The sequence below is a fragment of the Typha angustifolia genome, chromosome 8 (assembly GCF_048772165.1).
Source record: "Typha angustifolia cultivar Huaian chromosome 8, ASM4877216v1, whole genome shotgun sequence".
NCBI lineage: Eukaryota > Viridiplantae > Streptophyta > Magnoliopsida > Poales > Typhaceae > Typha > Typha angustifolia.
Genome location: NC_133246.1, coordinates 8,735,228 through 8,750,682, shown reverse-complemented (window position 1 = coordinate 8,750,682; position 15,455 = coordinate 8,735,228).

Below are 15,455 nucleotides of genomic sequence, written 5' to 3'. Positions count from 1 at the left end.
GATTAGAGTTAGTTATTGTTATTAGGGCTTGTTGGCTAGCCTCTATAAAGGTGTAAATGACAACCAAATTTATTATGCTATTGGATTATTGATTTTTTACCTCCTATCTTCTCTCTATTCTCTCTCCCTTCTCCCTCTTCACCAACCTTCTACCTCAACCGTAGGCAAGGTCTCTCCTAACTTCTAATCTCCCTCGTTTATTGAGTCCCCCTCTTTTTTGGGATCTCCACCACTTTTTCCCTTCGTCTATATCCCTTAATCACATCCACCATCCACCTTCATCTCCATTATCATCCATAACCCTAACATCCACTCCACCTATCAACACCACCATCACCCGTATTCTTTCATATTTTCGTCCTAATTCTAGTTCGAATCTATAAAGGGCGTAAATACAAAAATTGTAGATCATAGAGTTACGAATCTATTCCAATTAGGTTCGCAATTTTCTAACTATAGAAGAATATTTGGGGAATAATTTTTCACGATTGTACTGACTAATTCCTGTAATAAATCCAGATTTTGAAAGAATCATTCTATAGCAGATCTTTTGGTACCGTAACCCATCACCCTTAGACGCCTTTCTCAAATTAGGTTATATTATATATTATGTACATGTATGCTTTGGCCTCTAGCATGATTATATGATTTTATCTAGAGATGATTACAGTCGAGCATATTTTTATCATGCATGTAATTAGGCTGATCTTGAATATGAGTATGATGATGATAAATAGAGACGATTATACTATTATAATTTTATGTCCAGTTGATATGTAGTATAAGTATGCATGTGATAAATTAGTATGGGTATGCATGTGTTGACTACATGGTTGGAGACTACATTGCATTATTTTTCTCTTAATTTCTATTTCACCTAAATTCTTATTTTGCATTTACTTATTATCGTACTGGGTATATGCATATGATCTATCATTTAGAAAAAAAGTATGAAATTTGATTGATAGGATAGTTGATAAAAAGCGTGAGGATACCCGAGTGGGCGCGAGGGTTAGGACGCGCTTGGTGGATGATTGGTCGCTCGACATAGTTGCGATCCTGAGGCTTTACGTCCGAGATCGTTAGTCTATCTGCGCAGCAGACATTCGAACACATGTCGTTTGCTATGGCTATATGTGGCGAGTTATCCTCATGTGTTTCTATCAGCTAGAAGAGTGCCCGATCTGGATGGATGTTGATACCGTTAGATGATGGTAGGGTATGATTTGAGTCTTCGGGCATAATATTGAGACCGGGTACCGAGTATTGATTGTGCACAGTGGTATAGTATGATGATGATTGAGATGTTGAGAAATGCCTATGATTTCATTATCATCTAATTACCTAATTATCGAGTAGTCAATATATATCATATATGGTTGTATTTGATATCATAGCAAGGTCATGGTCGGCATGCATCATGTGTTATATTTGAGAGAGTTATGATGATAGTATGACATAGAGATTTATTTATTTATTGTCGAGGATTATATACTTTTATCAATTATGACATGTTATCTACCTTTCATTTATATATTATTATTGAGGACACATTTATAAACTCATTCATGTCATGATACTCTTTCTTATTCATATTATCCAGTACTTGATTTACTCTCTATTTGGCTTCACTAATTCAGGGTAAGGTTCATTCACTAAGCCTTTTGCTCACGACCCTCTTTATTTCTTTTCTAACCCTTTAGATATTATGGTACGTGATAGCAACTTGTGATATCCTAAGAAGATATTTTAGAGCAAAGATGAGGTGAGCTATAGACGTGAGATGGTATAGAAGATAGTTTATCCAGATATTGAGTTGTACCATTATTTAATATTTATACTCCATTGTATAGATAATGATTTGTATAATACAAGTCATATTATAGTGTACTCATGTATTAGTGATTTTAGTTATATTTGATGGTTTGTCGTAGTCTATGTGGGCCTTGCTAGATTATGTGGCTATTCAGTATGATTGTTGTGGACTTGAACATTTGTTACGATCCTTCCTCGGCTATAGGCTCTGATACCAGATTGATACGAACCCTCTTTTGGTGCTATGGCTCTGATACCAGCTTGTTACGAACCTCCCTTTTGGCTATGGCTCTGATTCAAGATTAATACGATCTTGCACGGAACCTTGAGATCAGATCCCGAAATATCCCGCCGTTGGATCGCTGTGAAATTTTGATATGTTGTAGGCCCGGAAAAGAGCTTTCCAACGGATCTAGTTTCAGGCGAATCGGAGTTGGGGATCTCGAGATATCGTTCGTTTAGTGGACGAACGTCAGGATACTCTGTTTTTGGATTCCGTGGATGAAGGCACGAAATCCTGGGTAATGGTGGATTGTGGAGGGCCGGTGTTGATGGGGTGGCACCGGTGTAAAAGTGATGGTGGAAGGGTTATGGATGATGGAAAGGTTAGGGATAGCGATGGATAAATTGGAAGAAGGGGGAGAAGAGGGCCACTCCTAAGGGACTAGGGTGATTGGCCTGTCGAGGGAGATTAGAAGCGGCGTCGCCGGGGAGATTGAGGGAACGGGAGCGAAGAAGATGAAGGAGGCAAGGCAAACTCAATTCTCAATAATCAATAATAATTTTGGTTGCCCTACACATACTTTTATAGGCTAACCAACAACTCAATCTTATCCTAAAACACAATCTTATCCTAAAACTCAATCTTATCCTAAAACTCAATCTTATCCTAAAACTCAATCTTATCCTAAAACTCAATCTTATCCTAAGGTAAATCCAAACTCGAGACGATGTCGGTGAAGTCCGAATCGTATCAATCCACCACGCTTCCGCAACCTTGTCCTCAAGGTTTGAAATTTGGGAAGCGATCCATGATGTCTGTCTCTAGCTCCCATGTAGACTCGTCAGTAGGTTTGCCCAGCCACTCAATCAGCACTTCAGTCTCTAATCTGGATCCTTGGCGTCTTCTCCTACGACTTAGGACTCGAACCGGCTCAGTGGAGCCATCTTCCTCCATTGGTTCGGGTAAGGTCGAACCCACTACATGGTTAGGCCCGATCTTGGCCTTCAATGCCGAGACATGGAAGACGGGATGTATCCTGGTTCCTTCAGGTAGGTCCAATCGGTAAGCTACTGGACCGATTCGTTGTAGCACTCGGTACGGACCATAGTACTTGTATCCCAACTTTTGGTTCAAAATTGGCCTCAATGTGGATTGTCGATACGGTTGAGCTCGAACGAACACCAATTGATCCACCTCAAATTCTCGCTCACGTCTGCCTTTGTCATGCGTTTGCTTCATGCGGTTTTGTGCTGTGGCTAGGTGAGTCTTGAGCCGTCTCAATGTTTCATCTCGATCAGCAAGCTCCAAGTCAAGCTCAGTCCTATCCACCACAACAAACACCACCGATTGTCCTCGAACTTCCGGCAGCCCCTCGATGAAGTCCATGGAGATATCCTCCCAAATACGCTCTGGTATCGGTAGTGGTTGCAGTAGCCCGCTAGGCTTGAGTGCCTCTGATTTGGTTCGTTGGCAGATTTGACATTCACGCACATACTTCTTCACGTCCGTCTTCATCCCAGTCCAAGTACAGTTTTGGGCCAGCCGCTTGTAAGTACGTAATACCCCTTCATGACCTGCTATAGGAGTATCATGGAAGTGTGCCATCAATAGCCTCCGTAGCTCTTCGTTTCGGGGTACCTTGATTCGCCCGTGCTCTAGTACTAACCCATTGCGCTCCTCGTGCTCGGGGTTGCTTGAGGGGTTCTCTCTCAACTCCTCCATGAGTCGGACCAGATCACTATCCTCTGCACTGGCTCTCCGTAGATCTGAAAAGAAAGGAAAAGTGGATGCCGAGAAAGAAGCGAGCTCCCTTTCTTTTGAAAGTTCAAGCAGCGGTTTACTTCCATCCAACAACACTCTCTGATCATCTCTCCAAAAGGTCAATGTGAGGCTTATAAAATCAAAGGTCACGGGCCCCAAGCTCCGAAGCCATTGGGTCCCCAAAACAATATCGGCACCTTGCAAGGCCAACGGATAAAGATCCAATGTGAAAGTTTGGCCTTGCACCTTCAATTCTGCACCTCCACAAATAGAATCTGCTCGCAAAGTGGTGCCATCTCCAATAGTCACATCGAACCCTTCCGTGGGTTCCGACTCGAGCCCAATCTTCCTAGGGAGCCTCTTGTCAATGAAGTTGTGGGTGGACCCAGTGTCAATCAAGATTCTCACTGTGGTCTTCTTGACTACTCCGTTCACCCGCAATGTCTTTGGTGCCGCCGTCCCCGAATAGGCGTGGAGGGAGATTTCAGCTATCACGTCCTCCACGTTTTGCTCCTCAACTTCTTCTCCTCGATGTCCAGCCACATCTGCGCTTTCAGCTGCAAGCTCATCCTCCGCTTCCTCCAATCCATCGATGAGCATCACCGATCCCATCGGTTTAGCACAACGATGCCCTGGTACAAACTTCTCATCACAACGGAAGCATAAGCCCTTGGCTCTTCTTTCTTCTACTTGGGCAGGTGTGAGTGCTCGCCCCGGACCTCTAGGTGCGTACTTCACATCTTGGGATGGCTTCAAGGGTGCTCGAGGAGGTATCAATGCAGCAGCAACTCTTGTTACTCCACTAGTATTTTCTGCCGCTATGTTTGATAGAGCTTGATTGCGGCTTCCTTGGCTTGTCCAACTCTGCTTCAAGTGTATCTTCATGGCCCTATGCTTATCTTCCATAAGCACCGCATCTTGGAAGGCCTCCTTTAAGGTTCTAGGCCTTAAAGCCCTCACATCGGCTTGTATGTCACCCCGCAGCCCGGAGATGAAGGTGCTGCGAAGTTGCTGATCCGTCCATGGTGGATGACATCGGCTACTAATCCTCTCAAATTCTTCTTGGTATGACCCAACCGTGGTCTTCTGAACCGTCTTTGAGAGGAGAGCATCAAAGTCTTCATAGCCCGATACTCCAAATCGCCGTGTGATATCGGCGCAAAATTCAGCCCAAGTTTCGATGGCCTCAATGGCATTGGCTGATCGAAACCAATGAAGCGCCGCATCCTCAAGGTGGAAGCTTGCAAGTGTCACCTTGTATTCTTCCGCCGTACCTTGGTATGCAAAGAATTGCTCCGCCCTATACAACCAATCAATTGGATCGCCACCTTTGAACTTGGGGAATTCGAGACGCACGACTTGTCCACGAATGCCGTTGTCTCGTTCCGGATCATGCCCAACTCCTTGTCTAACCGGCGGAGGATGCACCATGAAGGGTTGATGATCCCTCCTTCGGTTTAGATCAACTCGCCGTGGTTCCGGATCGTATCGGCCCGCCCATGGATCTTGATCTCCAATGTGGTCTCCATGGTGATTCGCTCGTCGGATGGGTTCACCTGCAACTGGACCTGGTGTAACCATCCTTGCTTGCCTCTGCCCATAGGGTGGTGGTAGCAGCGGCTCTTGTGGTTGCAAAGGCTGAACCGGTGAGGATTGATTCAAGGGGGTGGACTCGCGTCGTGGGGTCGATGGTGCCTTCCCGTTAGACATTGCTTCCCTTGACGCCCGTAGTTCCCGCATCATCTCCATCATCATCTGGTTGTTGATGGCAATCTGCTCTGAAATAGACCCCAACATGGATAGAACGCTAGGCTCTTCCGTATTCCGATTAGATCGGATGGTTCCGCGGGTGGAAGTCCCCGCAATCGTCTCTTCCTCCTCTATTGGGAGAATCTCTTCTTCATCATCACGCCGTGCAGCCATGGATCTAGTGGTCGTCATTGGAAGCGCTTGTCCGAGGAACGGTGGCTCTGATACCAGCTTGTTACGAACCCTCTTTTGGTGCTATGGCTCTGATACCAGCTTGTTACGATCCTTCCTCGGCTATAGGCTCTGATACCAGATTGATACGAACCCTCTTTTGGTGCTATGGCTCTGATACCAGCTTGTTACGAACCTCCCTTTTGGCTATGGCTCTGATTCAAGATTAATACGATCTTGCACGGAACCTTGAGATCAGATCCCGAAATATCCCGCCGTTGGATCGCTGTGAAATTTTGATATGTTGTAGGCCCGGAAAAGAGCTTTCCAACGGATCTAGTTTCAGGCGAATCGGAGTTGGGGATCTCGAGATATCGTTCGTTTAGTGGACGAACGTCAGGATACTCTGTTTTTGGATTCCGTGGATGAAGGCACGAAATCCTGGGTAATGGTGGATTGTGGAGGGCCGGTGTTGATGGGGTGGCACCGGTGTAAAAGTGATGGTGGAAGGGTTATGGATGATGGAAAGGTTAGGGATAGCGATGGATAAATTGGAAGAAGGGGGAGAAGAGGGCCACTCCTAAGGGACTAGGGTGATTGGCCTGTCGAGGGAGATTAGAAGCGGCGTCGCCGGGGAGATTGAGGGAACGGGAGCGAAGAAGATGAAGGAGGCAAGGCAAACTCAATTCTCAATAATCAATAATAATTTTGGTTGCCCTACACATACTTTTATAGGCTAACCAACAACTCAATCTTATCCTAAAACACAATCTTATCCTAAAACTCAATCTTATCCTAAAACTCAATCTTATCCTAAAACTCAATCTTATCCTAAAACTCAATCTTATCCTAAGGTAAATCCAAACTCGAGACGATGTCGGTGAAGTCCGAATCGTATCAACATTTATATGTTAACAGGTTTATTTGGTTGATAGTATGATTGATCTCTGAGATGGATTATGTTGAGTATAGGTGTATCTGTGCATGACGGGCCCTACTCGTCCTATCGCGTGCACTGCGCATGCCGTGTGAGGGCGAGGGCGTGGGCGTGCATGTGCTCATGCCGGGTGAGGGTTTTATAATTTAGGTGGTATTAGAGCATAGGTTTAAGAATGATCTAACAAACCATCAAGTACACTAGTTGTCGATTTTGTTTAGGGTTGCGCTAGTAGTTGGTCTCGATGAGTTTGATATTAATTAATTGAGATAGACGCCTAAGTTATAATGTTGAGGTTATTAAGTTTGATGATTGACAATATTGATAGAAATAATTTTAGATATTAGTATATTCAGAATTTATCTGAGCTACCAATGAATAGGAAGAAATGTTACTAAATCTTGTATTGAGGTTATTGATGCTAGGTGTTAAAGTCTATGGAGCATAATATCGAAGATATAAATATGTTCATATGATGTGATAAAGTGTAAAAATTTGTAAACATGTGGAGATTTGTACTTTGTGCATAAGGATTATCGTGAGTAGATTTGAGGTTATTTTGGACAGATATTTTATAATTTGAATTTTGATTTTTTTATGGATACACTTGGGATTAGGGGATGATGTAAAAATGTATAGGTGCAAGAAGACCATTTTAAATAAGCTTTATATGGATTTTAATCATTCATTGTAGTTGGATGATCTTATACTATGAAAATATATTAAAAGATATGATATGATTGGGGTTTGTAAAATTTTAGGATGATTAATATGATAGTTTGTCTTTGCAAGATGCTTGTGTTAGTAGTTATAAAAGTTCTGATTGTACTAGCAAATAAATGTTTAACGTCTTGATACGATTCGGACTTCACCGATGTCGTCTCAAGCATGGATACACCTGCTTCCCATTTCTTTGGATTTGCGAACGCAATGCAAGCGTTCACAGTGCGTTCGAATGCGGCGTTCGAATGCACAATGCACACTCTCACAACCACGTTCACAACCGTGTTCGAACGCACTCCACCCGCATTCGAACGCGACTTACAGAAAACTTATTTCTTGGAAATTAAACATTAAATCAAGAAACAAAGACACTCCTAAAGTATATCCATGCTCGAGATGACATCGGTGAAGTCAGAATCGTATCACATCTCTGTTGCATTATTAACTTGATGATTACCAAGAGGATAATAAAGATAGGAAATATGACATGAACTAAGATTACAGGTTAGGAATGATTTTAGTAGTTGAGATTTAATATAATTTTTGGATGGCATGAAAGTGAGATTAGTTTAGAAACTGTTAATTATGTGGATATGATTAAATGGAAGAATGATAATCAGTTGAACCGTATAGGGTGATAGTAATTTACTAAGATTGTAGCACTTGATATATCTTGTATGACAGTGGAAAAATGCATTACCAATTTAGTTTTGATATCGTTGTAGAGGATAAGAATGTGATAGCATGTCGATTGTGTGTTTTTGATGATATTGGATTTGAGTAGAAAATATGTAGATTTATATTGATTTACGATTATTGCATGGTACTGATTATGTTGTAGAATAATTTTTAGCAATATTATAAGATTAAATTGATACAATTCGGACTTCACTGACGTCGTCTCGAGCATGGATTCACTTTAGGAGTGTTTCTGTTTCATGTTTTAGTGTTTAATTTCCATTAAAATAAGTTTTCTGTAAGTCGCGTTTGAACGCGGATGGAGTGAGTTCGAATGCGGTTTGTGAACGGGGTTGTGAACGTGGGTGAAGAGAGTGCACTGTGCGTTCGAACGTGGTGCGTTCGAACGCACTATGAACGCCTGTATCGCGTTCGCAAATACCGAGAGGCACGTTCGATCGTGCGTTCGAACGCGGTCGGGCGAATTCGAACGCGGTCGACGAAAATTGTATTTTTAGGGTTAATTTTGAGTTGTTGGTTAGCCTTTAAAAGGATGTGGATGGCAACCAAAAGGGGGAATTGATTATTGAATATTGAGATTGAGTTTTGCCTTGCCTCCTTCGTCCTCTTCGTTCCCGTTCTCTCAATCCGCTTCTAACCTCCCTCGACCGGCTAATCACCCTAGTCCCTTAGGGTGGGCCCTCTCCTCCCCCTTCTTCCAATCTATCCAACACTTGCCTTAACCCTTCCATCACCCATAACCCTTCCACCACCACCTTTTCACCGGTGCCACCCCATTAACGCCGGTCCTCCACCAATCACCATTACCTAGGATCTCTTGCCTTCATCCACGGATCCAAAACAGACCATCCTAATGTTCGTCCACTAAATGAACGATATCTCGAGATCCCCAACTCCGATTCACCTGCAACTTGATTTGTTGGAAAGCTCTTTTCTGGGGCTACAATATATCAAACTTTCACGTTGATCCGACATTGGAATATTTCGTGATTTTATTTCAAAGTTCTGTGCCAGATCTAGTGCAGATTTGAGAATTGGAAGAGATCGAACCTTAGCCTAAGGGGAGATTGTATCAAGCTTGGTATCAGAGCTTTATAGCCCGAGGCGTGATCGTATCAAGCTTGGTATCAGAGCCACCGTTCCTCAGACAAGCGCTTCCTATGACGACCACCAGATCCATGCCTGCACGGCAAGATGATGAAGAAGAGATTCTCCCAATAGAGGAGAGAGAAATGGTTGTAGGGACTTCCACCCATGGAACCGCCCGATCTAATCAGAATACGGAAGAACCTAGCGTTCAAACCATGTTAGGGTCTCTTTCCGAGCAAATGGCCATCAATAATCAAATGATGATGGAGATGATGCGGGAACTACGGGCGACAAGGGAAGCAATGGCGAACAGGAAAGCACCATCGACCCCACGACGCGAGTCCACCCCCTTGAACCCACCGCCACCGGTTCAGCCTTTGCAACCACAAGAGCCGCTGCTACCACCACCCTATGGGCAGAGGCAAGCAAGGATGGTTACACCAGGTCCAGTTGCAGGTGAACCCATCTGACGAGCAAACCACCATGGAGACCACCTTGGAGATCAAGATCCGTGGGCGGGCCAATACGATCCAGAACCACGGCGAGTTAATCAAAACCGAGGGAGGGATCAGCAACCCTTCATGGCACATCCTCCCCCGGTTAGACAAGGACTTGGATATGATCTGGAACGAGACAACGGCATCCGTGGACAAGTCGTGCGTCTCGAATTCCCTAAGTTCAAAGGTGGTGATCCGATCGATTGGTTGTATAGGGCAGAGCAATTCTTTGCATACCAAGGTACGGCGGAAGAATACAAGGTGACGCTTGCGAGCTTCCACCTTGAGGATGCGGCGCTTCATTGGTTTCGAGCAGCCAATGCCATTGAGGCTATCAAAACTTGGGCTGAATTTTGCGCCGATATCACACAGCGATTTGGAGCATCGGGATATGAAGACTTTGATGCTCTCCTCTCAAAGACGGTGCAAAAGACCACGGTTGGGTCATACCAAGAAGAATTTGAGAGGATTAGTAGCCGATGTCACCCACCAGGGATGGATCAGCAACTTCGCAGCACCTTCATCTCCGGGCTACGGGGTGACATACAAGCCGATGTGAGGGCTTTAAGGCCTAGAACCTTAAAGGAGGCCTTCGAAGATGCGGTGCTTATGGAAGACAAACATAGGGCCATGAAGATACACTTGAAACAGAGTTGGATGAGCCAAGGAAGCCGCAATCAAGCTCAACCAAACATAGCGGCGGGAAATACTATCGGAGTACCAAGGGTTGCTGCTACAGTGGTACCTCCTCGAGCACCCTTGAAGCCATCCCAAGATGTGAAGTATGCACCTAGAGGTCCAGGACGAGCACTCACACCTGCCCAAGTAGAAGAAAGAAGAGCCAAGGGCCTATGCTTCCGTTGTGATGAGAAGTTTGTACCCGAGCATCGCTGCGCTAAACCGATGGGATCGGTGATGCTAATCGATGGATTGGAGGAAGCTGAGGATGAGTTTGCAGCTGAAAGTGCAGATATGACTGGACATCAAGGAGAAGAAGCTGAGGAGCAACCCGTGGAGGACATGATAGCCGAAATCTCCCTCCACGCCTATTCGGGGACAGCGGCGCCAAAGACCTTGCGGGTTAACGGTGTAGTCAAGAAAACCACAGTGAGAATCTTGATTGACACCGGGTCCACCCACAACTTCATTGACAAGAGGCTCCTTAGGAAGATTGGGCTCGAGTCGGAACCCATGGAAGGGTTCGATGTGACGATCGGAGATGGCACCACATTGCGAGCAGATTTTATTTGTGGAGGTGTGGAATTGAAGGTGCAAGGCCAAACTTTCACATTGGATCTTTATCCATTGGCCTTGCGAGGTGCCGACATTGTTTTAGGGACTCAATGGCTTCAAAGCTTGGGGCCCGTAACCTTTGATTTCTCAAACCTCACACTGACATTTCGGAGGAATGGACAAAGGGTGCTGCTGGATGGAAATCAACCGCGGTAGGGGCCGACATTGCAACCACTTGTGGGCTTTCCTTGTGCAGGGGACCGGGCTCTACTATTGCAAATGGATGTCGCTGAACCTAACTCGAGTCATTGGGAGGACCTATCCGGATCCACCAACTACATATAACTCGACCTCCCGAGCACAATCGAATGCACTAGATTTCTATTGCTGAACTGACATTGAGTCAAGTGGTTCGACCACCCGAGACCAAGTGGACTCAATGTAGATGGACTCGAATTCCACCTTGGGCTAGTAGGAGTACAAGTATCCAAGCTCGACTGAGGATGAACCCCTTTGAGGCGATAATGGTCACACTCCCCCTGTCTTACGTGCGTACGATAGACTCGCGGCGGCGAATAGGACTGAGCTTGACTTGGAGCTTGCTGATCGAGATGAAACATTGAGACGGCTCAAGACTCACCTAGCCACAGCCCAAAACCGCATGAAGCAAACTCATGACAAAGGCCGACGTGAGCAAGAATTTGAGGTGGATCAATTGGTGTTTGTTCGAGCTCAACCGTATCGGCAATCCACATTGAGGCCAATTTTGAACAAAAAGTTGGGTTACAAGTATTACGGTCCGTATCGAGTGGTACAACGAATCGATCCAGTAGCTTACCGGTTGGACCTACCTGAAGGAACCAGGTTACATACGGTCTTCCATGTATCAGCGTTGAAGGCCCAGATCGGGCCTAACCATGTGGTGGGTTCGGCCTTACCCGAACCAATGAAGGAAGATGGCCCCACTGAACCGGTCCGAGTCTTAGGCCGTAGGGGAAGATGCCATGGGTCCAGATTAGAGACTGAAGTGCTGATTGAGTGGCTGGCAAACCTACTGACGAGTCTACATGGGAGCTAGAGTTAGATATCATGGATCGCTTCCCAAATTTCAAACCTTGAGGACAAGGTTGCGGAAGCGTGGTGGATTGATACGATTTGGACTTCACTGACGTCGTCTCGAGCATGGATTCACTTTAGGAGTGTTTTTGTTTCATGTTTTAGTGTTTAATTTCCATTAAAATAAGTTTTCTGTAAGTCGCGTTCGAACGGGGATGGAGTGAGTTCGAACGCGGTTCGTGAACGAGGTTGTGAACGTGGGTGAAGAGAGTGCACTGTGCGTTCAAACGCGGTGCGATCGAACGCACTGTGAATGCCTGCATCGCGTTCGCAAATACCGAGAGGCGCGTTCGATCGTGCGTTGAAACGCGGTCGGGCGAGTTCGAAAGAGGTCGATGAAAATTGTATTTTTAGGGTTAATTTTGAGTTGTTGGTTAGCCTTTAAAAGGATGTGGATGGCAACCAAAGGGGGGAATTGATTATTGAATATTGAGATTGAGTTTTGCCTTGCCTCCTTCGTCTTCTTCGTTCCCGTTCTCTCAATCCCCGGTGACGCCGCTTTTAACCTCCCTCGACCGGCCAATCACCCTAGTCCCTTAGGGGTGTCCCCCTTCTTCCAATCTATCCAACACTTGCCCTAACCCTTCCATCACCCATAACCCTTCCACCACCACCTTTTCACTGGTGCCACCCCATTAACGTCGGTCTTTCACCAATCACCATTACCTAGGATCTCGTGCCTCCATCCACTTATCCAAAACAGACCATCCTAACGTTTGTCCACTAAAAGAACGATATCTCGAGATCCCCAACTCTGATTTGCCTGAAACTTGATTTGTTGAAAAGCTCTTTTCTAAAGCTACAACATATCAAACGTTCATGTTGATCCGATATCGAAATATTTCAGGATCTTATTTCAAAGTTCCATGCCAGATCTAGTCCAGATCTGAGAATTAGAAGAGATCAAACCTTAGCCTAAGGGGAGATCGTATCAAGCTTGGTATTAGAGCTCCATAGCCCGAGGCGTGATCGTATCGTAAATTTTTTAGTATATGTGGTGGACTTTGTTCGAAGGATGTAATAGAATATTTACGTGAAACTTTTGAGAAATTACCAGGTTTAGGTGATTATTTATTAAAAATGAGATGTGAAATTTTTATTTTTTTTTGACATGGGTATTATGATATTGTCTTGATGATACAACTAGAGAGGTATGTAGACAAAATTATATATAAAGTATATGACAGATATAACTGTGCATTATGATCGATTTGGAAATTGGACTAATTGCTTTATAGGATGGGCCATATTCAGTGTATTAATGGATGTTTATTATATTGCTAGATGATAAATAGATAGTGATGTATAGAAAGTGATTATATTAGCATATCTATAACCTTTGACTTATGTGAGACATTATTACCAGATATTATTGAACGAGCTTTTTGGAACGATAAGATTGATTTTAATAATTATAATAGCTTACAAGTTTGCATATGAGTTTTAAGATAACGTTATCTGATTGGGAGATGATGATTATAGAATTCATAATTCTATTATAGTTTGTGAATTTTTTATTTTTAAGGAATTACTAAATTGAGGATGTGAGTTGATTTAAAATAAAAGAGAAAATATATGTTACTGAGGTTGATAATTATTATTCTTGAACGTTCTGTTATCCATATGAATAAATTGATTCTAATTGCTTTATTGGTAGATCTTATCATAATAGCATGAATAACTCGGTAGATTGATCTTAGTATCTTATTAGTTCATGGACAGTACTTTTATGGGTTTATCTGAAATATGAGTATGCACTCTTAAAGATTAAGTATGATGGGTTAGTAAAGACTTGAAACTTATTTAGTTATATGATGCTATGTTGATGTTATTGAGTAGATGTTAATTATTGTTGGATATGGATTTATTTTATGAGTTGAGTATTATATTGTCGAGTCATTGGAAAAGATTGTTGGATTATTTGATAGAATTTGCTAGGAAGTTATTGCTTTTAAAATGGTGATTGAGTTGATCATGATTGGATTGGAACTATATGAATTAAAGAATAAATAGTTTGGATGCAGAAAACAATTGATAGAAACATCATTATAATATTTTTTTCTTTTATCATGTATGTTACTTGAGGTAGAAAACATAAGGATACCCGAGTGGGCTCGAGGGCTAGGGCATGCCTAGAGATGATTGATCGCTCAACATAGTCATGATCCTATGGCCTTATGTCTAAAGTCAGTGGTCTGTGAGCACAATAGACATTCAGACACATACCATTCGCCAAAGCATATGTGGCGAGTTATCCTCATATGGTTTCTATCAACTAGTTGGGTACTCGGGTTTGGATGATGATAATGATGATACCCTTAACGGTTGGCAGGGTATGATTATGTGATTGAGGTACTCTTAATGGTTGGTAGGGTATGATTTTGTTGTTAAGGTACCCTTAACAGGGCTACATTATGAGACCGGGTACCGGATGTTGACTGTGCATAGTGGTCTAGTATAATGATGTTATACCGAGATATCAGTGATGATTGTGATACTGATAATTATATATGATTATCGAGTAGTTATCATGTTTCAAATACCATTGCATTTGACATCATGACATGGTTATAGTTGGCATACCTCATATGTGTTATATTTGATAGTATGACATAGATGTTTATTTATATATTGTCGAGAGTTGTGTTCTTGTTCAATCATAACATAATATCTATCATAAATATGAGATTATTGAGGACTTGCTTATATGCTCATTCATAACATGATGCTTCTTTCTTATTCATATTTATCTAGTATATGATTTACTTTTTATTTGGCATCACTGATTCGGGATAAGGTCTATTCACTAAGTCTTTTGCTCATGACTCTCTTTATTTCTTTTCTAACAACCTCAGATATATGGTGCGTGATAATGATTTGAGATATCCTAAGAAGATATTTTTAGAATAATGAGGTGAGCTATAGTTGCGAGACGGTATTAGATGATAATTAGAGAGAGAGAGAGAGAATTAGAGGAGAGAAAGGAGAAAATTAGAGAGAGAGGGAGAGGAAAAGAGAGAGAGATCAGGGGGTCACGTGGCGGCGGCGAAGTGGCCGGTGGGCTCGGTCCCACCTCCACGCATCGCCGTGACGTGGAAAAGAGTGGCTCGGTGGAGGTGTGTGGCACCTCCACCATTGCCACAGCATGCAAGGCATGCTGGGCACGAGGTCGTGCCCAACTTGATATAATCTCCCTTTTAGGCTAAGGTTCGATCTCTTCCAATTCTTAGATCTGGGCTAAATCTGGCACGAAAGTTTGTAAATAGATCTCCAAAGATACTGTCGTCGGATCGATGTAAAATTTTGGTATGTGATATCCCCGAAAAAGTGCTTTCTAACAAATTAAGTTTCAGACGAATCGGATGTGGGGATCTCGAGATATCGTCCAATTAGTGGACGAACATCAGGAGGTCTAATTAGGATTCATAGATAAAGGCACGAG